Below are 21,765 nucleotides of genomic sequence, written 5' to 3' on the forward strand. Positions count from 1 at the left end.
ATGTACCCTCTTCTGTGTTACCTGAATCTTTTCACCACGAGCAGGGCTTACTTTTCTGATTAAAAAATAACACAGTCCGTCTCTGTTGATGGGAAAGACTTAGTGCCATTTTGAATTTCGATATTTAACTCACTGAAATGGACTGATGACCATCACAGGTCCCATGACCATCACTGATTATCAGTCTTTATCACACAACTTTCTCATGATCCACACCCCATCTGGTGTAGGTGTGAGTCCTGCCAACATTACAAGTAACAATGTATTGTACACAGAGAACCCTCGAAAGATGAGATGGTCTTAGCATCCTACTCAAAACTAAGCTCTGACTTCCTCCCTTCACCCGTGGCTGGCTGGAAACAGAAGGAAAGGCCAGCCAAGAAGAACCACAAGGGACCCCGGAGGCCATCGCTGGGCTAATATCTCAGGAGACAGCGAAGGGGCAGGACCCTTAGGGCCTTACCGGCCTGATGGCAACAAACGGTCACGTCTCTGGGACGTACTGGCTCACTTCGGATGGCAGGTTTTCTCGGTTTTCCTACGTCCCTACCCTCAGAGGAAAGAACAGGTAGAACAATAACGCCAAGAGTATTGACAGGGCTCTGATACTGGGCCGGTCCTTCAGATGAAGCTGCCATCCGATATTAGAAAAACATATCAGTAAACTGAGTGGGGGGAAAAGTCACAGTGGCGACACCATTTCCATTCTGTATGAAATGCTGATGGGTTTAAAACTGTTTGAAAACAAATCTACTGAGGCACAGAAAGAGTAAACCTATCCGTTTTATTCTCGTGCCATAATTATCTTTACAGATACACCGACTCTCACGCTGTTGAGACATTTCATGCACGAAGACACATCATCAACTTCGACTGCCCACTGGGCAGACAGCGAGGTGCTCAAGGAGACCATGCCAGACCTCACCGAGGAAAGCCAGGGGCCTCGCGTGGCGCGAGCCGGCGCCCACGGACGGTTGATGATGAACATGAACCACACTCGGGCCGTTTGCACCGTGAGTGAGTGCAGCCGCCCCGCAAACAGCAATAGCTGGCCCAGAAACAGAATCCAAACGCTCCCTGCTCCTTGGCTTTATAAGTTTGAAGAAAATTAAATTCTTTTAAACGATGAACCGGAGCAGGAGGAAGTCAGGCTCGAAGGGCTAAGGAACATGTCCATCATAGGCCTGGCTCATTCACTGAGCAGATCCAAGGCCTAGAAATATTCTGGAATGACCTCAGGTGACCACGGGCATCGTCGTCCAGGCTTGAAACGTTTTCTTCTCGGATGCGGGACAGTCTACGTGCCCAGCGGAGGAAGACACAGCAACGCCCCCTCAGATGCTGGATCGTCTACGCCCCCTCTCCCGCTGGAAACGGGGGCTATCGATGGCGGGGGCAGGGGGCACGAGGCCTCCGCGCAGCCCAGTTCAAATCACAAAGGGGCTCCCTCCCCAGCAGCCCCCTGCCCTTGGAAACTAACTGTGGGTACACGAGACAAGGCCCGTCCACGCCCTTTCGGGACCTGGGCCTCTGCTATGGACCAAACGCCAAGTGGCCGCCACCTGCTGCCTATGCCTGGGGCGGCCTTTCCTTCATCCTAAAACTGTGTTTTTCGAGTGTAAAGGGCGCTGCTGCCCTTCGGTTTTCTGAGACTTTGCTAACAAATCCGTGTCATGCCCTTCCAGCCTGCTCGGGGGGTGCTGCTGGAGTTATCGGTATTTGTTCCTCCTGGGCGGGGGCGCGGGCTGGGAGGAGAGGCCTACACAACGGCCGTGGACTCTCGCAGTTTGGAAGCTGAAGTCCAAGGTCGAGGTGCCGGGAGTCGGTTTCTTCTGAGGCTCGTCTCCTCGGCTCAGCCTCCTCCCTGCTCCTCACGCGGCCTCCCCGCCGTGTGCCTGCTGCCCGGCGTCTGTGTGTGTCTAGATTTCCTCTTCTTATGGGGGTGCCGCTCGGATTGGCTCAGGGCTCACGCCAACCCCTCATTTTAACTTCATTGCCTCCTTAAAGGCCCTGTCTCCAAACACAGGGACATGCTGAGGTACTGGAGGTTGGGGCTTCGACAGATGAATCCAGGGTCTCTGTCATTCCGGAAGGAAGGAGCTCATCTGTCTCACCCATGTCACACACACACCCGGCACCTCGGTACCTTCCCCAGGCTTCTCTGGGGTCTGTCACGCCTTTCTCAAGGCAGAGACTCAGAAATGGCCACGGAATTCTGGGGAAGGGTGACAAACCGGCTATCTGCTCCCCCTTTCCAAAAGTACCTTTTGGCTGTGGCAGAAGTGACTTGAAGATAAACTCACCCAATCCCCTCCCAAGAGCCCCTCAGGGTGACACGGTCCCAATGGAAGACCCAGTACAGAAAACATCTCAATAGATCAAAAGGACAGAGCCGTGGTGTCCCCAGACCACTGACGAAGGCCGGAGCGGGGGAATCGCTCAGGACACAGGCAGGAACTGGCTCTCAGCCCCCCGAGGGGCAGCGGACCCTTCCCCCCCACGCGCAGGTTCCCCCCAAATCTCCCATCTTTCAGACCCACGCACCCACTGCCACCGCATCCGGCCAGACATCACTGCACAGTCCGTGGGGAGGGGGTCGGAGTTTGTCGTTGTTGCTTTTTAGTTGTATAGGTTTTTAAAAACCTCTTCACCGGTGAGATGCGGCCCGCCTCTGCCACAGAGGGCAGGCGTCACAATGCAAATCGGCAAATTTGTTAACTGACTGTTGAGTCTAATGTTACACCACTATTCTGCCTCTCGTTAGCAACACAAATTACCGGCAATTAGCCGGCTGACTGTTCAAAGGCAGTTCAATTTCACGTGTAAAGAGAACTATATAATGCTTAATGTATCTATCAAATGTAATAGCCCAAACAAAATTAATGATATGAATACAATGAGTGCTTATATGGGATAATTACAAGGTGTCCGTCACGAGAAGCGTGCCATGGAGCCAGACGCACCAGTCAGGCAAACAGTCACCAAAATTGCCGGGGCCGGCCTCAGCCACTGTGCAGGGGAACGTGGCTCTGCCCCTCGGTGACAGGGCAGGGAGGAATGGCCGCCCTGGTGTCTCAGAAACGCAAGATGCGGCTTCGAGCCCCGAGGGAAGTGAGACCTTGGGCGAGTCCTTGAGACTCTATTTCCTTGTCTTCAACGTGGGGACAATGGCATCTGCCTCCCGGAGCGGAGCCCTAACCCGGCAGCTAACCTAGGGCTTTGGTAACTCTGCAGGCCTCGCTCCGAGGAAGGTGACGAGGTCGAGGCCGCTGCGGCTACGGCTGTGACGTCAGAATTTCCAGGGTGACGCCCCGAGGCCCCTTCCCACCCGCCTCGCCGCCGGAGCAGCGAGGCACGATACACACCACGCTTCGATTTAATTACTGCTTTTTTTTTTCTCCTCCGGTAACTAAACATTTTCCTCCGCTCGGTATCTCTGGAATGGCAGGGCCATTCCCAGCGTATTACTTGCATATCCGTAATTAAATAATTAAGAATTGTTCAAGCCCTTCCAAACACAACAAAAGGCGATGATGATTTCAAACCCATTTTCGGAAGAGTCAAGCCCCTCTCAGCTCCGTTTTTTGCTCATAGTTATGCAAGGCTGTGCCGGCACCACTCCCGCTTGCATGCCAGCACACCGATAAATTAAGATATTCCTGGCCGCATCTGCACGAGGGAAATTAGAGCATTACCTGGTCCCCGCCAGTGTGCCAGCTCCGAGCGGCAGGCGCAGCCCACGCTGGGCGACCAGCTGTCTGCGAATGTGGCATGTGGATCACAGCTCAGAGCCAGGGGATCTCTTAGGAGGCCTGATCTGATATCACAACGGCCGCGCGGCAGGACCGCTCCCTCCGCAGAGCAGTGTTCAAACACTCCTCCCGCCGCTGTCTCTCCAGCTCCAGACCAGGGAGAGCCAGGGCCGGGGGCCTCGCGGCTGCTCCCCGGGCGCCGACACGTGCTTGGCGCATTTTTCCTGCTCTCCCCACGTCCGTACTGGTGAGGACAGCAGCGGCGAGGCGCTTTGTTTTCTGAAACCCCAGGCCCAGCTGCCCAGGAGGAGGGGCGGCCTCATTTCTGGTGGGTGTGACTTCCCCGGCCACAGCATCTCTGGCGTTGATGGGGACAAGTGGCCCTTGTAGAGGCGTCAACGTCAAAATGATTCCAAAATGACTTACGTGAGTGCAAAGTCGCAGCCCCAAAAGGAGACGGAATCCTGTTTTCCCAGAAGTGGGCGGAGGCATCTGTCTGACCCCGTGGTCGAGTCGAAGTGTGTGTACACCTTGGGGACAATATTCGGTGCCTGTCGTGCTTCTTTAAGCCTGAATCCACCTCCCCACACAGGGCTGCCGAGACCCTGACCACGACAGACAGGCCCTGGAATCGGTCCCTGGCTTTTGACAGACAAAGCGAAAGATGCCCTTGGCACACAGGGGAGGCATCCAGAATGAGCCCTCTTGGCAAACGGACCCCAGTGCTATAGGCTGGGCCAGAGCTGGAGCTCGGCCGGCCGGAAAAGCCAGCTCACAGGCAACAGGGGTCCCAGAACCATGTGGGTCGGGGTCATGGGGACGGAAGGAGCTGATCCAGGAGCTGCCACCGAGAGAAAGGACTAAGAAGCGAGACTCTGACATGGGGGTATGGGAGCGCGCGAAGGCATCTTCATGCTCATTGAGCTGGAGGGCCAGCAGGCAGCCGGCTGTGAGGGTGCGGCGCGGGAGAATAGGAAGCCAGGGCTGGAGACCATTGATTTAGGGGTACTCAGCTATGTATGAGGACAAGTGTCCAGGAAGTGGTCAACAGAGTCCAGTGACCTGGAAGGCCTACAAAAGCCATCAGCTTCCACGATCAGGAATCACCCGTGACCCTGGCAAGGATTTCAAGGAGACTTGTGCTCCTTACTGTCCCTGAGTGTCTATCGTTCCGACTACCTAGAATTATCTTTCTTTTAGTCCTGCTAGCAAACTCCTGTTCACCCCTCAGAGGCCCAGCTCAAACACCCCTCCGCCACTTTCAAATCACTGATCAATCACTCTCTATCTCACAGATACCTTGACCCCCACGGACGTGGACAGGTAGCTGCCCCCGAAGCTCACTCGTACTATCAGACGTGTGCACGTCGCAGCTTCCCCATCACATGGGGTGTCCCTTTAGAGCGGGGGCTGGCTCGGGGTCCTCAGCACTCCATCAAAGCCTGGCACAGAGCGGGCGGACAGAGACAAGCAGGCATGAGAGGAACCATATTCCACGCCTGGGGCAGAGTCTGAGACCTCAGGGATCTTCCCTGTGGCAAGGACGCGGCCTTAAGAGGCTGTGTCTGTGGTCAGCTCTCCAAACCAAAAAAGCCAGTTGCCAGACGGCCACAAGATCCTGCGTGCTGTGCTCGGTGCACTAGGACAAACAACTTCCTTGCCCAGGCACACCCGGGGCCTCTGCCCAAACGGATGGCAGCCGGCTCCGAGCTTACACGCACGGAGTCTGGGTCCCCCATTCCCAAAGGACAGAGCTCCCTTAGGGTCCCCAGGGGGCCACGCGAAGTAAAAACTGGATGCTTCTCCCCTTCCCTCCACCTGGGTGTGAGCTGCTGCTAACTGTGCCACACCCTCCCTGCCTTCACAGGCAGGTTAAACCCCACCCAAGCTCATCACATCAAACGTGCTACACCGTTCCAGATGTCTAGTCAAACTACTCCATTCCCCACACCCTCTGCCCTGCTGGAGAAGTGTGCTCCAGCATGTAATCATCGATTGCTTTATGAGATGTCTTCTGAGCTACGTCTGCCGCCCAGGTAAGTCGAAACCTTCTAGGGGGCAGAAATGAATCCTATACGTCTCCACATCTTCCCTGACCCAGAGCTGAGCTCAGCGGCTCAGCAAGCACATTTAGTAGACAAGTTCCGCCTCGCCACCGTGGCAGACATTGCCAATCAAGCGCCTATCTGCTAGCTCCGTGATGAATGATTCACCCGCGGGACTGGATCGCTCCTGCCAGTCTGCGTTGGCGGCTGCTCTCCATCGGAATGAGGAGGAGCTGGGAAATGCCAGACTTCCGGGAGGCCCCAAGAAGGGGCTGCTCAGAGTGGCGGTGTGTTTCATGGAGCCCCTTTCCGAGGTCCTCTCGGAAGAGGCCGCCGAGAATCGGGGAAACAAAGAGGGGAACCCCTATCCCAATTCTCGGCGTTTCTTCCACGCGTCCCGGCGAGCCCTGTCCCCACTCGACGTTCGGGCTGGCAGCAGCTCCACGTCCAGAGCAGAGGGGGAAGCCCACGTCCCCTCCGGCGAGCCCTGATCCAGGCTTCGGGCTGCCCACCCAACCGACATCAGACAAAGGGAAGCAGAGGTGGGTGCTCTGACGCGGCTCCCCGGCTGCTCTTCACACTCGTTCATGAACATTCCTCCTTCCTCCTTTGCTACCTGCTCTTCTCCCGGCTAAGAAACATAGCTCAGGACCTGATCTGGGTATCACTTTTCAAATGCCCAAATCCCTGTAAAGGTTTAGTGTCTGGCTGTGTGCATTTTGCTCAGTATTAACATGTTCAATGGAGTACTTTGATTTTTTTTTTTTATCTAGACGCCAGAAGCTGGTGAATATATGCTTCATAGCTTCAGATAAACCTTTTGTTCTTCTGGGGCTGATCAGCTGGTAGAGCAGCGAGAGGGAGAAGGGGAGGGGAATTCACAGGGGCTCAGCGGTTTCAAAAAGTCAAATTACCTCTGAGCCATAGCAAGGCTGATAATTTAAATGAAAAAATATATATACAGGCTGCAGCACACAACACCGTCTCTGGTAGGACTTTTAATGAAGCCCCAGTTGTGATGACACCGAAGCCGGGGACGCTACGGTGGGATAATTACTTGGCTCCCACACAGCTGAGTTCCACAGATGCATTATTAACGGCACATTCCTCGCCATAAAGAGAGCTGAACAGAGGTAAGCGCCGCAGACCTGGGCGTCCGCCATCGGCGGCCTGGCACAAACACAAATGAGCATTTTTCCACAGAAGAAAAGGTAGTGAAATTCCAATCCCCTTAATGGAGCAAGGGGGCACACATATACACGTATGTGTCGTGTGTGTGTGTGGTGTGTGGCCCATACAGACGTGACCAGAGATGTCACCTTTCCTTGCACGATGTTCTTGGAGTAAGGCAACCTGGGAAATTATCGAGTCAGAGCACATTGATTTTCCCGCAACAGATCTAGGAGGCGGCCCCGATAAAGAATTACAGAGGAAATGCAGCAGCGGAGCTCTCCTCCCACCTGGCCTGCTCGCCTGCAGCCCGGGGCTCACCTGGCTGGGGCTGCAGGGCCGCGCCTCCTGACCTGGCACGCTGCACGGCTGGGCTCCCCGTTGGCACTGCCGGGCAGTGCCCCCTTCCCAACCCTGGTTCCGTTCCCGAGCCAGGCTGCTCACTGAGGCCGCATTTGCAGGACATGCAGGGGTCGCCAGCTGCCTCAGGGTCCAAGGGTCATCTGGCAAGGAGCAAGCCACAGATATGGGTATTCTTGCTCCCGGCTCACCCCAATTAAAGCCAGGGACAAAGTCACACGGGTCACCGTTGCCCGGGGCCAGAGGGACCGGACGCGCGTCCCACGCCGGGCTCCGGGGTGACTTAGAGGAGACTGGAGGGAAGCCGGTGCCCGTGGTCTTCGCCTCGGTTTCGCTTCCCCTGGAAGCGTCTGTTTCAAGGTGACCCTGTTCCACGCGTTAGCCCCAGCGTCCCCGCCCGCGCACAGAACCAGGGGCCTCCCAGTAATTAACACCCGCACTTGATGAGGTCCAGCTGGCAAAAGGAAGCGCTGCCAGCATCCTCCACACAGCAACACGGGCTCCTGCGGCCGCGCCGGCGAGGACCCCTCCCTCCATGGCCATTCCGGCCACCCTGTCCCCAAGGAGAAGGCGAAGGCCACCCACCCGGCACAGATGTTCACCAGGAAGATGTTTAGAACAGTGAAAAGCTAAAAGCTCCCACGGAGAATTTGAAGGGCGGCACTTCTAAGAACGGAACACCGACCAGCCCTGGAGAGAGACGGCGTGGAGCTGTGTGTGCCAACCCGAAGCCATCGCCACGCCCTGCTGAGGGGAAAGGTCACGAAATAGCGTGGACGTTGTAACTCCGGTCAGAACTGAACGTGTGTACAAAGGAGCAACACACAGTGCCACTGTCCTCACCGCCAGAACTCAAGACCGAAGTGACTCCGGGGTGGGACCAGGAAGGGGCGCGAGGTGGTCTTCCGGGTGTAGGTGACCCTGCGTCATGATCCGGTGCCACGGGCACTGACCGGTTCAGCCTGGGAAAATTCAGCGAGCCGTATGCTTATGGCACGTGGGCCTTCCCGTATGTAACTCATGCATTAATGAGTCACTGCACATTTACTGTCGTGTACTTGTCTGTGTAAACATCAAACTCAAACAAACTGTTTTTAAAACTGCGTTTACATGTGTACGAACAGAATGGCAAACACCAAACTGTTAAGGGCAGTTTCCCCTGGCGGTGCAATTAAGGATGGGTTCTCTCTCTTCTACTTATTAACTTTTTTTTTTGGTAAGAACAACATATTGCTTGAGTTGTTTGTTACTTTTTTTTCCACAGGCTTTTTAAAACAGAGAGGGACAACGCACCAGAAATCATAAGGAACGGGAACAATTAGCAAAATGAATATAACAACCATCGCAATATCATTTACTCAACAATAAGCGCTCGAATGCAGTTTGGGAGTTCCACTAGAAACTTCTAGAAAAGCAGAGACAGAATTCTTGCGGTGTGACTTGTATACGGCCCACAAGCCGTATGAACCGAAAGGTAAAGGAACCACTCTGTGTGCCAGTTGATCGCTGCAGAGCTTCGCAGGTCACCTGCACCGGGCAGGAGCCGGCCGTGGGTGGCCAGAGAATAGACAGACAAAAGACAAAGCATCCGGACGGACGTTCGGACCCACTGGCGAAGGCGTGGCTGCACCCCCTTAGCTGGAGCCCCCCGCCGGCAGGACCAGCCCTCCCCTCCCCCACACCTCTTCCTGCTCATTTTAGATCACTTTCTGGCAGATTGATCCTAACCCCTCCATTCCCCAGTTCATAAGCCGAATTTCCCACCGATGCTCAAAAAGCAGAATGACAGAGAGTCCGAAGGTATCAGAGCAGAGACAGCTCCCAGGGGAGGAAGCTGGTCATCTGAACAGATGAATCATCTGCCCCCAACCCAAACCAATATCTTTTAAACTCCTAATCAAGGTTTATTTCGAGGAAAGGGGAAGGCTGTGTGGGGAGTAAGTAGGAGGGGGACCCCTGGTGGTGACCACAGCCTCTCTGACGCTGTCCCCAGCGATCCAGTTCTGACCTCAGACTCCTGCAGCAGAACAAAAGCTCTGCCTGAACAGACCCCACCCCAGAAACCGAAGGTGCTGGGGGAAGCGTGTCCCCCTGGTCTCGCCTCTGCCCTGCTGGGGCCTCCGTGAAGTCCTTCGGCAACCCCCACAGGCCGGTCCCCAACCCTGCCCTGACTGCACGTCCTCAGCCAAGTCTCTGGTCCCTGGTGCTTCGGTTTCTCTGTCTGTAAAGTGGAAAATCTAAGTATCTGCCCGAGCCTGTTGTGGGGGCAAATGGGGGGAGATGACCTTGAGTCCCCAACGCCACTGCTGCTGGGGCACCCAGGAGGCTGCGGCTTCCTTTGGAAAGGGGGCAGAGAGTTCTCAGCAAAGCACAGGGGGGAAATCACTTCCTTCCAGCGGGGAGACCAAGAACTTTGCGGGGGGCTCCGAGGCGGCACCGGCTGTCTGCCACGCTCTCCCGGTCCCTGCTGGCGAGCTGGTGAGCTCACTGCTGGCCCCAGCCGAGGACGGCCTCCCACAGCGCCCGGGGGGCCCCCAGAGGCAGCCCCCCCTTCTCTGCCGGAAGCCAGCATGAAATATGTTGTCCTACATTACCGGGGCTGCACCAGGCCAGGAGAATAGAACCCCAAAACAAAATCACTAGCAGCACAAGAAAAGTCCTTGAGGACCCCCTCCCCCAGGCTGCCTGCCCTCAGCGGAGGGGTGCGGGCCTCCAGGCAGAGGCCCTGGACTGGCCTCCCCCAGCAGGAAAGAAGGACATAGCCTGGATTCAGAGCCACAAGCAGGACACTGCCTCTCGCAGCCCGCTCTGGCTGTTCGGAGACCAGGGTCCAGCCGTCTCTGTCTTTATTAAAAGTGCCACACGCCCCTTCCCTCTGGAACCTCTCCTTGCCTCCTCCTCCTCCCTCCATCAGGAAGTTGGGTGGGAAGACGCGGCCACACACCTGCAGGAGCACGGCCAGCAGTCTCTGCGGGGAGTCCCGGGCCTCTCCCAAGGTGGGGCTGGCTCCTTAACAGAGGGGACCTCTCTGTGTGTGCCTCTCTCTCTCACACTAAAATAAATAGAGACACACACACAGACACGTACAAACGCACAGATCCAAATACATAGAATCGAACAAATACACAAGGTCATAAACACACCCAAACCCAAAACACAGAAACAAACACTGAATACACTGGACCCCGAAACATACCCAAGCACGAGGGCACCTAGACACACAGAAGACTCAGCAACCAGGCCACGGGCATGCAAATGTGGAGACGCGTTACACACACACTCTCAACACAAACCGAATACACGGAAACCCAGGCTCAGAGACACACCCTCGGCCAGGACTGGCAGCTCAGACGCCTTGAGAGAGAAAGCGGTGGGCATCAGGCTGGTCGTTACAAACAGGAAGGCGGTCGGCTGCTCCGAGCACGAAGGCGAGGCCTGGACAGGCCCCTCCAGAACTCCTTGTTTGAGCCCTTAACCCTCCCCCCCCAACCCCCACTCCCAGCACTGGCCATTTTCAGAGACCCTGCAGGAGCCTCCCAGGATCATGCTGGAGGCAGAGAGTGGTGCAAGGGATGGGGGGGGGCAAAGGATGGGGGGGCTCTCCTATGTCTCTTACTGCTGGTTACCCCCCCAAATGAGGACTGTACCCAGACAGAGGGGCTGAAGAAGTTAGGGTGTCTCAGCCACCCAGGCTCCACATGGGACAAATCGACCCTGGGATGTACCTCGCTGGCTGCAGACAGAATCTGAAAATTGAGGTCAAATCTTGACAACCTGGGACCAGACTGACCTCCCCGCGGCCCCCGATGCGGCCTGAATCTAAACGCCACGAGCACTTAATGGCTCCTTCGTGATCCCACCAGCCACAGTCCCCCTCAGCCCGGCTCACTTCTAGACAGCGGCGACGGGTCCGGGTCCCCGGCAGGATTCGCGGCTAAGAATTCTATTTTAAAAAATACGCTACCTACCAACATCCCTACCCGACATCGGGCTAACGAACCGTTAATTTCTGTACCTCGTCCGTCAGTTCTCAACCAGTAAACGAGGGACCAGACTCAAACACCAAACCCAGCTTCGCAGGTCCCGAAATGGCCACCGACTCAGCACCGACCTACCACACGTGAACACAAACACGTCGATTGTCTTTTTAAACCTCGATAGTATTTTGTCAATATTTTTTTTTATTACAGCCGGGAATGTATAAATATTTTATTATAAACCAAAGGCCTAAAATAAACAGTTTAGTAAATAGTTATTACGTTACAAGGAAAAACATCTGTGGAAACGGCTTTCCATGTAATTATTTTTGCTAGTCTGCATCAGCGCTCAACGCGAATTTCTTTGGCACCAATGTTTCACTTGTTCTAAATCTTCTTCCTTGTTGCTATTATTAAAATCTTAAAAAGGTGCCATATCTTAAATGAAGGAAAAAAAAATGATTCACGAGAAATTATTCATATCACAGTGAGCCCACTACTAAACCTGGCAGGGGTGCAGTATTTTCGGTGGAATTAACATAAAATATACAACTGCAAATTATCTAGGAAATAGCTATGTTCTTTACGGCATGCTTTTACATTCGGGGAAAAAAAAAAAAAATGTTCTCCTTCTCCGTCTCACACAAAGCCACAGACAGCTCCACTCTGGCAAGTTTTAAAGGGAAAGTAATAGATTTGTCAAAGGAGAGAGGATGGGGGTGGATGGGGGTGAGAAGGGCCTCACAGACAGCTCAGCGCGGATCAGCCTCAGAGACACCATCAGAAACACCGAGAAGGCAAGAGAAACGGCCTGGGCTCTCCTGCCTCTCCGTTCCCGAGAATCTGTCTCCTCTCACAGGCCTCAGCTCTTCCTCCTAAACACAAGAAAAACTGTAACACCATGTAAAATGCAAATCTCGCTGTAAATATTTTATAAAATTGTTGCATACATCCCAAAAGCTATAGGTCTTAATTGAGAACAGGCGATTTTTCTAGTCAATATATGGAAATGGAAAATGCTAATTTGTGTTTTTCTCCTTATGAAAAACCCTGGAGAACAGCAAGCCACAAATGCACTCACTTTAATATTATAAATATAATTTGGCTCCCTCTCTGCCATCCCCGAGCCTGGCTTTTATCTCCCGGTGGCTGCAGGAGGAGATGGAAAAGGGCTTTTCCAGAGTCGGCCTCGGAAGGCGACCTTGGATGACGGCAGGAAGGATCGAGCAGACCTGTGGCCCCCGCCCCTGCCATCGGCAGCCCCTGGGGACCGGTGGGGGGGGCCACAGGCCACGGGCACTGCCTGCGGTTCTGTGCACCGAAAGCCAGAAGCAAGAGACGAGGCGGCAGCCTCGGCCATGGGGCTCCTCTCTCTGACCACCTCGGAGCTCCGTCTTCCCCGAGGGCCACCCCTGGAGCAGCCATGATGAACAGGAGGGCTGGCAAGATGGCAACTTGAAAATGCCTGTTTCCGAACTCCAACTTGAAATTAAAGCCTCTGCCCGTGATCCCAAGAGCCTGCCCCTCCCAGCAGGGGGTTCCCCCGCCCCCCACCCCGGGCCCACGGCCCCCTTGTCACAGCGTACTTCTCATCAGCCCTCCTACCCCAGGCTGCTCCACCTCGGCAGACGCGAGCCACACGGCCTTGAACTGCGGCTGGCCGTGCTGAGATGAGTCGTCGGTGCAAAACACACATCAGAGTACGAGAAAAAGAATGCGAAAGAATTCTCCTTAATAACTTTTTAAGTTGATTACACGGTACAGTCATAATATTTTGGCTCTAGCGGGTTAAATAAAACTATTTTATAGCATCTGTTTCCTTTCACTTTTCTTCAGTGCAGCTCGTAACACAGTTAAAATGACACACGTGGCTCCAATCCCATTTCCCTCGGACCACGTGCTCCGGAGAACGCTCCGGCTTGCTGCGCAGAGGCCGGCGTGTTCACGTGGCGGGCACGGCTCCGGCCGACACCGTGCGCGTGGCAGGCCCCCCGCGCTGTGACCCGACAGCGGACAGGTCTCCGAGTCAGGCATCCCGGGGCCCCATAAACCCGTCCATCTACAGTTCCGAGAACGCACTATGACACCAAGAGAGTCCACGACCAACCGTGCTCTCAGCCTTGGAGAGGGCGGGTCCTCTGGCCCCAGCCCTTCCCGCTCCTCAGTCAAAAAGAGCTCAAGTGTTTGGCGGGCAGAGCCCTCTCCCCCGACCCCAGGAGCCTCCCCACCTCCCCCTGCTTGAAATGCAGACCGGGTCCTGTTGGGAGAGCTTGTCAACCAAGCTGGGCTTTGCCTGTGTGTCACTTCACACTGTCCCCAAATCAGAAGGAGCAGCAGCGGGGGTGGGGTGGAGGAAGGGGCGGCAGTGGGAGTTAGGCAGCCTGGGTGTAACTCCAGGCCGTGCCCGCCCCGGCCGTGAGAGCTTAGGGACATCGCTGAACCTTCCTTCACCTCGGTCTCCTAAGCTGTCAAATGGGGACAATGGCATCGACTTCATAAGATGTGGTGGTGACATTGAAGCGATGCGCGTCAGGGTCCAGGACACGGTGCACGCTCCATAAACAGCGGCTCTTCTTAGTACTTTACTGTTATGATCGTTTCTGTCATTCCAGAGCTGCCCCATGACCGAAAGCCAAGTTCCTAGGTGTCTGGAGCATCATCCCTGGGGCAGGGGCAGGGGAGGGGAGGGGAGCCAGTCGCTAAGCCGGAGTGAAGGCCAGTTCAGAGGAGAAAGGGGGTGCCTGAGGACCTCTCCTACCCCGGCTGCCGGCAGACCCCGGAGCCAGGGCACAGAGCTGGCCAGGCCACCCCACGGCACAAGAAGCCCAGGGGTGGGGCCCATCCCGTCCAGAGGCCCTGGTCCTGCTCTCCAGATGCACAGAGACGCTCAGAAAGCCCAAGGTGAAGGCCATTTGCTGGGGAAATTTGCTGCCTAATGTCCAAGCACTTCGGGCCATGTATCACCAGGGACATATCGGGGACGGGCGAGGGGACGAGGTTAGGGCTGCAGGGAAACTATGTATGATTCACGCGACTGTTTACTGTAGATGGCTGCGTCCAAAGGCACCCGAATGCTACCATCTGAAGCTGCCATTCCTGGAGGTCAAAGACGGGATGTTTAACACCGAACGGCTCTAGTGCCTGAGAGCGGGGTGACCCCTGGCTGGACGGCGAGGCTGCGTTGTTAGGGGCTCCCAGTTTCAGAAGCCCACCCCGGGCTGAGAAGAAACGCCTCCCAGATGTCCACACGTGCACGCACGCGCATGAGCACGCAGACATGCACAGACGTGCACACGCAGACGTGCACAGACGTGCACATGCATGCTTGCCTGCCTTGGAACTGCTTACAGATTAGAGATAAACAAACCAAGAGTGGAGGCAGGGAGGGAACGGACACAAACCCGTCAGGCCCCTGCACTGGCAAACGTCGATATTCCAAAGGAAAAGGCCGAGGGGCACGAGGCAGTCTTCCAAAATCAAGAGAGCATTTTCCCTGTGCACTGTCCCCACTGCAGTCAGCATGTCCAGAAGAAACGCTGACGAGGCTCCAATCACTGGGCGCTCCCTTGACCCGCTGAGCCCTTGACGTGCCAAGGGCTAATGAACCTGCAAAAGGCACACAGCAAACGAGCGGCAGAGCCAGAACTGAACCCCGATGCCGAGCCCCCCGAGCCGAGATGCAGAAACGGCACACCGGGAGGGACTCAGAGCTGGGCTCAGAGCTGGAGTCTGGGGACCCCTGCTGGACGGAGACCATGGCCCTGAGCCACCTCCCTCACAGGGATGGGGGTGGGATGGAAAGACGAGTCACGTGTGAACGGCGTGCCAGGCTCTGCCTCGGCACTGGGTGTGCAGGCAGGACGAGGTCCTGGCGAGTAGGCAAGGTCCCTGGTCCCACTCTAGTGGGAAAGAAACGCTATGCAGACAAACGCATGAGTGACAAGATGACTAAAATGGCGAGAAGAAAATTAAACAGGAAGACAGAACAGTGACGAGGCCGGGTCCGGGGTCATCAGCCCCCCGTGGGCACCACACGACACTCATACTGTTTGTGCCTCATTGCTTCAACAGAAAGGGGGCCGTGTGGGCGGATGTCCCCAAGCTGTGGAGGCAGCCAGGACCCCTCACCCGGGCAGCTCTCGCTCCTGTGTCACACACGTACTCAGCAAGAGGACACGGCGAGTCCATGAACCCCTGCAGGAAGATATCCCAAAAGCCAAGCCAGCAGAACCAAGGCCCCTAAACCAACCTCAAGCTTCTAAAATCTGGGTCAGATGGACAAAAATCTGGGCAACGTCTCAGCTGCAGTTCTCCAAGCCCAGAAGGGACGGGAGAGGCCCCCAGGGCAGCGGGGACAAGGCCAGGACGAGGCCAGGCCTTCCTGGCCCAGCAGGCAATGCTGCATGGAGGCCCCCTCCCTGGCGGGGAGCAGGAAGGGAGCAGGGGGGGAGCAGGGGGGGAGCCGGCCATGTTGATTACCCGCCAGCAGCCAGATTGACTGCAGGCCTCCTTTGCCCACACTGAGCCATTAGCTCGTAATGGCCCCGAAAGCTCCCTCAGCCACAGACCCAGGCCCGAGCGTCAGGCTCCAACACCAAGGATACTAATGACCACCATATCGCCCAAATAAATCATCATCACTCAGAAGGGGCTCCGGCCGGGCCAGCGGCTTCCAGACCTCATTTTGTGAATTTCGCCTTAATCTGCAGCTGCCTGGGCCACGGGGTCCTCGGGCAGGTGCGTCATCGGCACTTCCGAGAGAGGAGACGGGCGGACATTGATCTGCGCAGCGCCACAGGAGTCCACATCGGTGGGCATTTGGAGGTTGGCACTAAAGCCCCGTTGGAGATTCCCTCGGGCGCCTTTGATGGCCCAGAGCTGCAGCCGGAGCACCCATCAGAGGCAGCGGCAAAGCCATTCCAGGACGCAAGGCCCCTTCTAGATAGTGCTCCACAAATCAGGGCTCCACGGCCACGGGGGCAATGTGGCTCATGGGGCTGAAGGCAGACCGCCTGGGTCTTATCCCCACTCGGACCCCTGCCTGCCGTGGGACCTTAGCCAGGCATCTTTGCCTCTGTGCGCCTCGATTTTCCCATCTGTAAAATGGGAGGACGAGGCTTCCCTCAGGGGTTGATGTGCTGACGGAAAGTGCTTAGGACGGGGCCCGTCGCGTAAGTGCCATGGAACTGTGTGTGATCACTCCCGCCTCTGCCTTCTTCATCATGCAAACACTCCGGAAAGTCCTACAGGAAGAGACCTGGTCGACATGGCGACAGGCTCACTGACTCCACCGCAGTCATGTTATGGTTGGAGTGTGGTTCCTGGGAGGGGAACTGATTTGCTCAAAGTCACAACGCACGGGAGGAGGACGGGCTGACGTCCAGGCCCCCTGTCTCCCAGGCTGCAGCTCCTTCTTATAAAAGATGCTCACCCCACAGCCTCCAAAGGCAGCAACCCCTACAAGCAGCATAATCCAGGGAGTGGGGAGCAGGCTTCCAGTGCTTCTCAGAGCCCAGCTGCCCTGGGGTTTCACCCGCAGGCCATGGGACCTAAAGGTGACACTCAGGAACACAGAAGCAGCTAGACAGCATCCTTGCAGCCCGCCTGCCTTCTTGGACGACGCGGGAGTCAGGGTCTTGTTCCTCGAGACTCTGAGGGACCCCCCCTCAGACCCTGATCTGCCGCCTTCTCCCGCCGCTCCCCCCAGACCCCGACCTGCCATCTTCTCCCTCCTCGGCTGGAGTCCTCAGCTTTGGCCATGGGGGCTTGGGCTAGCGCTGCGTCAACGCTGACCCTGGCCATGAGTCTCACATACAGCCGGAGCTTGATTACTGTTTGTGAGGGACTGAATCTTTAGGCCATAATGCTGTCCCGGCCCGGGCTCTCCCAGCTTCCTGTCCTGGACTAGAGATGCTCTGTTCCAATTTTACTCTCTGGAGGCCCCCCAAAAATAATAGAAAGAGGGCCCAGAGTCCAGTTCATCACTGCCTCTGCCAGGAAGCCCTCCCTGACTTCTCGAGGCCACCTGTTTGAGCCCCCTGAACACTGTTCTCTATAACAACCAATCCCACCAGCCTGCGGCTCACCTAACCTCCCTCACCGCAGGGTCTGATGAGGAATTGTTTGTCGATGCCTCTTCCCTCCAGCAGGGGAACAGGGCTGGGCACTGGAGGTCATCACAATGAAAAATGCCCAGAACCTCTGCAACCCGGGCTGGGGACCGGGGGGCAGAGGGCAGGAGGGGCTGTGCGGGACCAGGTGGGTCGGGTCTGCAGACCAGGGCGAGCCCAGGGAGGCCCAGGTGGGCCGGTTCCAGCAGAGCCCGCCACTCCGCCTACCACGGGAGCGGAGGCAGGCCCAGCAGCCCCACGTGGGGGCCGGCCGCCCGGGGAAACGAGGCCCCCAGCGGAAGGCTCCGCCGGCCGGGTTTGGACCCAGTTCCTCCTCAGCAGCGGCGCGCTGGCAGCATCCAGGAATCGCTCCTGCCGACTGAAAACCAGGTCAGAGAAACGCGGCTCTCGTTTCCGGCAGGGGTGAGCGTTCCTCCCGGGGAAGGGCTCCACAAAAGTCTCCAAACCGAGCACGCGAGACCGGTGGGAACCATGCCTCATTCCCTCGGTGGCCCCGCGGCTGCCAAAATTACTGACAAACTGACCTACAAAGAGAGTTTCTATTTCATGAGCAAACCCCAAAGGTTAACGGCGGAGCTGCCGGCGGCAGAAGCTTCCCCAGCAGTGCCCGCACGGGACCGGGCACCTCCGTCTCATGGAGAAACGTGTCCCACGAATGCCAAGGAGGAAGGGGGAAGGAAGGTTCCAGCACTGGCTGCACGCGAGCATCTGGACATGCAGGAGCCGGCTGTGGTCCCAAAGTTCCGGAGCGCTGCCACTGCTGGAGGCTAGCCGAAGCGACCTCTGGCCGGGCCGCCATGTGGACACGAAATGTGCGGCGTCGCCCAGAGCTATGCAGTGTGCACCTGCACGACCATAACCTGGACCCGAGTCCCATGAGATTTCTGCCACACAAAGACTTGCCTCTGCTCAGTGCTGGTTTCATGGGCGCATGGCCCGGGCTGTAGCTCACGCGCCTGGACTGAGAAGGGTCCTGCACTGGGCTTCGTGTCCTGCCATCACCCATCTTGGAGGTCTTGACTTTCTCACACAGGGCCCTGCGTTTTCACTGTGCACAAACTACGGAGCTGGTTCCCCCCCGACACACACACACACACAACCACATTTGAGAGCGCCAGGCCCACGCCAATAGGGTGGCCAAAGGAAGAAAGGATGAGCGATTAGCAGTGAATTTATCACTGGATAACGTACACAAAAAAGTAAGAAAACATCCTGCCTCCATCCTTCCTCATCCTCCAGGGCGTCCAGATTCGGGCCCACCTGTGAAGCTGGCAGAGGCAGGGACAACAGGACCCCTGGTGGCGGATGAGGACATGAGGCTGCCGGAAGCCCTCAAGGCTTCCGCCCTGATGCAGGAAGAAGCTTTGGATGGCAAGGAATCCATTGGAGACTAAGGACCCTTGGGTTTTCGCACATTATACCAATGTCTGAGCCGCAAGAAAATCTCCTGGATTTGCGGAGAGGGTGAGTAGCAAAAGCAGGTCACAGAACACACACAGGCGGGCAGGAGACAAGGCCGCCATCGGCGACCCACTGAACGGGCACCCGGGTGCCTCACGCTGACCCTCAACTCAGACGTGAAACACCAGTGGCCAATGACATTTCATCAGATCTGCCAAGGACCTGGGACCGAGTGTCTACCTCTTCTAGAAGATGAGCCGAGGTTCACAGAGGTCTGGAGACTGCCCAGCACTGCCCGCCAGGCCAGGCCTGGCACACGGCCCTCCTGACTCTGGCGGTGGTGCGAGGCGTGAGGACTCATAGCAGCCAAGTGAAATCTTACAGGAAACACCAAGCCCCAAAGCAGAGCAGAGCTGCTCTCAACCCCCACATTCGTGTCCCAGCCTCTGGGCTTCCTCCTGTCTGTGTGGCCCACGGGACCTGCGTGGAACGCCGGGGTGCCTCAGATAGCAGTCTGACCACCAGTGACCCCGTGGCCTCGTTTCTAGTCCCCAACAATACTAAACGGCTAAGTCTCGCTCCGTTTGTGCGCGCACGCTGGGTTTCCGCAGGACCTCGGCCCCGTGAGGGACCGGCCTGCGGTCACAGCCCCGCGGTCCCGTGGTCCTCAAGCCTCAGAATGCTGCGCAGCTGCTGCCCGCCGTCCGACCGCCAAGGCCGACGAGCCCCCGGCGTCTGCGCCATTGCCGGCGCCCACACCACCGCCCTAACCGGGTCGAAAGCGGGATGCTCTCCCCACAACCACCCCTGGCTCCCCAGCTTCTCCACCTCACCAGTTTCTGGGGGGAAAAATCAGAGTATGAACGAACAGTGGAGAACAAACCCCATGACTGGGTGGAACCAGACGTGAGGTTTCCTTAGTTTCAAAACACATTATTTCTGCCTCCGATGCAGCCTGGCTCGATTCGCGGGCCCCGGTGCCCGCCGCGGCCCACTCTGCTCTCTCTTTGCCAAGAGACACAGGCCTGGCCCCGGGGCCAAGCCCCAGGCTCCCAAAGTCTCAGCTCCAAGGGTCCCATCAGGCTCCTGGCCCTGTCACCAGCAGGTGAAGTACAGACCAGACTTTCCTGGACTCGTCCGATGGTACAAGTCCGGGGCAGGGGTGGGGTGGGGTGGGCTCACGACTACACGGATGTCCCGGCCCCTCCCCCAGAAACTCTCAGTCAAGAGGCCAGTATGGGGGCTTCGTCTGTGGAGGGAATTAGTGGGGCGACGAGAAGCAGTGGCACTTGGGCATGTACGGGCCTGGCTGGCATTCTCCCCAGCTTCTGGCCATCTGCGTGACCTCGGGCAAGTGTCGGCCCTCTCCGAGCCTCAGCTTCCTGATGAGTACCATGAGACAGATGGTTCAGAAGCTTCTGGCTCTGACCCCTTCTTGGTGTCTGCAGAAGCGCAAGACCCTCTCAGATCCCGTTCCTAGCAAGGAGAGAACTCCAGTTCGCCCCTCCCCAAAACAGAACCAAGCCTGCCACACCTCCTTCCATTCCCCAGAGCAGACGCTCTCCAGAAGGGGGCAGAGGGATGGGGGACCGCAGACCCCCACCTGGGAGAATTCAGATTCTTGAAAATAAATGAAGCTTCCTGCTCAGCACCACGCCTTGAAGCCTGGAGCGGGGGTGAGCTGCCTTCCTGCAGATGCTCACTCATCAATACACTGCCATTCTGGAAAACAGTCATTGTCAAGGCCAGCACGGTCGCTGGAGGAAGGCACTGCGGATAGGCAGGTTGACTGACGAGTGTCAGTTTTCAGCTCGCTGCTCAACGCAGGCCGCCAGCTGTGAAACAAAAGACAGACGTGCTCATGACAAAACTTTCCAACTGCCTCGCGCCCGAACTCGAGGGGTGGATTCCCCCACAAGGTGCTTCCTCAACCTCTACCTGGTAATGGGGTGGATGAGAAAAACACCAGCGAAACGCCAAGCTGGTGTCATTGCACCTGCGTGATGAAGATGAGACGGGGCCTGAACGGCACTGAGCAACGCTCTGGGCCAAGGAGAGGAAGTGGGCTGAGCTCCCAGCCCCCACCCCACACTGCTGTCCCGGCAGCTAGAAAAGTGTCAGGGACAACCGAGCAGAGAGTATCCAAGTCCTAAACAGAAAAACAACTGCCGAAGGGCGCGTGTGAGTGACCTTCCTGCAGGAAAGTCCCATCTTCTGGGGTCAGAATGAGAGCGATGCAGAATTGGCTTCTACACCAGGAAAGCTCATCCACACGACTTAAAGGGGAGCGTGATGGGGGGACGGGCACAGGAGGGGCCTGGCGTGGCAGGAAGTGATCGGGAAGGAACGAGGCTGGACCAGGAGGAGCTGGCTCAGCGGAAGGGAGCGGCGTCGGCCAGGATTCGGTACACGCTTCCTGCGGGGTGGTGAGGGAGAGGAGGGGTCAAAATTATGGCAACGAGCAGGGTTGACGGGCAAGTGTATGAACAACGAACGGGAGCACCCGGGACCTCATCGACCTGCGCTGCCCCTGGCTGGAGCCTGGCGGTCCCTGACGGACCGCGGGGTTTCCTCTGGCTGGATCTGGGGGAGGACCAGGGAATGGATGTGCGGACAGGGGGCTCAGGGCAGAAAGTCTTGGCCAGTAGGGAGCTATTTCCATATTTTAACAAACAGCACAGCAGTGCCAGCACGTGCCGGCGAAACCTCAGCCCTCTGCCGAGCACCCCGAGATGGGCGAGGTTGGGACGGGGAACGCGTCCGACTCCCTTTTGATTCATCTGTTCATTTATTTTGAAGAGCGCTGTTCCTGCCACCCCGGGGACCAGGGTCCCCAAGCCGCCCAGCACAGAAGCGGAGAGTGTGCAGACGCTGCTGAGGCCCTTCGAGCCCGAGCCAGGCCCACGTGGTGCAGGCCGCCAACAGGGCA

General features: G+C 56.9%; 1 protein-coding gene and 1 long non-coding RNA gene across 5 annotated transcripts in view; one reads left to right on the plus strand and one right to left on the minus strand.

Annotated features, from left to right (window-relative positions):
- Positions 1 to 21,765, minus strand: part of ZNF423 (zinc finger protein 423) — a 287,541-nt gene that overhangs the window by 79,536 nt on the left and 186,240 nt on the right. The window lies entirely within an intron of this gene.
- Positions 5,972 to 8,550, plus strand: LOC120617249 (uncharacterized). 2 transcript variants are annotated; one of them, XR_005656844.1, is made up of 3 exons: positions 5,972 to 6,339; positions 6,762 to 6,930; positions 7,195 to 8,550. It is a non-coding gene; the product is annotated as an uncharacterized LOC120617249 (long non-coding RNA). The 2 variants fall into 2 exon arrangements; XR_005656843.1 differs by having other exon boundaries at positions 5,972 to 6,930.

The sequence above is a fragment of the Pteropus medius genome, unplaced genomic scaffold, assembly GCF_902729225.1.
Source record: "Pteropus medius unplaced genomic scaffold, Ma_sr-lr_union100, whole genome shotgun sequence".
Lineage (NCBI taxonomy): Eukaryota > Metazoa > Chordata > Mammalia > Chiroptera > Pteropodidae > Pteropus > Pteropus medius.